This window comes from Octodon degus, unplaced genomic scaffold (genome assembly GCF_000260255.1).
Source record: "Octodon degus isolate 3935 unplaced genomic scaffold, OctDeg1.0 scaffold00018, whole genome shotgun sequence".
Classification (NCBI taxonomy): domain Eukaryota; kingdom Metazoa; phylum Chordata; class Mammalia; order Rodentia; family Octodontidae; genus Octodon; species Octodon degus.
The window spans coordinates 8,383,835-8,386,126 of NW_004524594.1; the positions used below are offsets into that span (position 1 = coordinate 8,383,835).

The window sequence follows — 2,292 nt, forward strand, 5'->3', positions numbered from 1 at the left end:
ATGGAAAAAGAAAATGTATGTATGTTTTCCTAAAAAGAAAAATAGACCTCAATGCTTTGTAGATTGAAAGATACACTTAATATCATAGCTTTCTGACAAATTGTTAAAGCATGTGTTCAGGCTATGTATCCAAAGTATGGAACATAGGTAATGCATGTATGGAAATAGAATGATTGGTCTTTGTGGTTGGTGATTTTGGTTATATTTGGATTCAGCAAATTGATCATTAACATTTGTTTTGGCATAAATGTTTTAGCTTGATTGCTAGCTTCAGTGCAGATTATTTTCCCTTCTAAAACAAACATTTTCTGTACAGTTTTTTTTTTAATACAAGCTTCCCTGAAATGAGAGCTGAGTATATTATGACCAGGGTGACTTTGTTTCAATTGACCACATATTCAGATTTAGCTTGTTAGACACAGAATCATAAATATTTAATGTTTTCTCATGTGTTAGGATGACACAATTCATTTCAATTTTGTTTTACTGAATTGCAATCAATAAATTATTAAAATGTGATCTCACTGTAGTCTATTATCAAAACTCCTACCTTCATTTCAGAAGAATGAAGTACATTAAAAAATTAACTGGATATTTTAATCTAATTTCTTTTTAAGATTACAAAATTTTATTTTTATAACACTATACAAATTGATTTTACTTTTATTGGCACTATAAAGAAAGATGTTATTTTAAACATGTCAAACTAAATAATACTATAAAGGTAAATGTAATTGTCTGTTATGGGCAAAAACTTACCATTGAGTGGAACACCATGGTAAAGAAATTTCTAACCTGTCTTTAGAATTTTTGGATAGGAATTTTATTTTATATTAATTTTTTGATAAGAATTTTAAAGACAATTTGTAGTGTACTGTCAGCAAAAGGGACATGCTACTATCATGTTATCAAATCATTTCTAGTCATGTTGGATTCTTACGGGGGGGGGAAACCCACATTTATAAAATAGCATTTATGAAGAAAGTATGCTACAACAAAGAATATGTGCCTATTTAACTAAAAAAGCCCACAATGGTTGCATTGTATTACTGCTATTTTACACTCAAACTAATTCAGTAAAAATAATACATAAATTAATGCATAGTTACTCGTTGTTATTTCAGCCTGTCCAGTGTTCATATCCACCTCTGTCATCATCCTAATGTATTTTTTCAATCTACATTGGATGTGGCTACCACTAAACAAACGGAATCATTTTTCCGTTTTTCAGAACCAGTGACTCAGCTCCACCGTAGGAGTCAACACAGCTGTCGTCAAAGACAGAGACGCTAAGAAATGCAGTTTATGGTGTCGCATTGAAGCCCGCAAACATCCGCATTCAGCTAAGCACGTTGCTGACCACAATGATGAGCAAGTCCTGCTTAAATCTGCGAAGTTCAGTCTGAAAGAACTGCACTCTTCCGCTCTTGATTCAATGCCCTATTTATTGCCTTTCTTAAAAAAATAGGTGGACACTATTTTTATTTTATAAAGAGAACACAAAATGATTTTAAAAATTAGAAACGATATAGATTTCCACTGCATAAGATGATAGGAACTCAACGATGGTTAAATAAATAAATAAATGATTCTCCACTGCAACTTAAAATTGTCTTTTGAGTTTCTGAACTTTATGCATCGTATTATGATCGAAATAAACCTCAAGTACTTCAATTTTCCCCTTACAATTGAACTTTCTTAATATGAGCATCAAAAATTTCTCCTAAATTATCTATCATGGTGCGTGGCATGAAACCCCATATAATTCTCGATTCGCAATAATCGCGCCTCAGATAAACCTCATCGGCGACGACGCTGCCATTGCGCAAAGCTCCCAATGTAATTCTCATTGTCCAGAATATGATGCTTTTACTCTCTACCCTCCCTCAATTTCCAGCTTATAGTTTTGCAACAATTTAACTTAATTCTACCTCGTAATTATCTTAAAATTCATTCTTTTGTTGGGACACTGAAGGTCCTTAGTTAAGCCACTAACTGACCATTGCCTCAACGTCTCTTTTGGTTTTTAATTCGTCTGAGAGAGCCTTTCTTTTATGAGTATTTTTTCTCTTCAAAAAATGTGCCTTTCTTTGGTGTCACATTCATCTTTCTCAAATGTAAATTTGCTCAGGCTGATGTTCTACTTTTATCTATTCATTATGGCTCGGGAAAGAGTTGACCATACTTTGGTGGCATAAAAGCCCCTTCCATGTGTGGCTCTTATCCTTTCATCTGCACTTAGTTAAATCAGTTTTAAAAGTCATGCCCGTGCTTTTCCTATATGTGTTCTCA

The 2,292-nt window shown here is 33.1% G+C and overlaps 1 non-coding gene across 1 annotated transcript; it reads right to left on the reverse strand.

The window, feature by feature from the left end:
• Positions 1 to 1,696: 1,696 nt before the first annotated feature.
• LOC111815595 lies at positions 1,697 to 1,833 on the reverse strand. Its single transcript, XR_002820271.1, has one exon. It is a non-coding gene; the product is annotated as a U4 spliceosomal RNA (small nuclear RNA).
• Between the last annotated feature and the right edge of the window lie 459 nt (positions 1,834 to 2,292).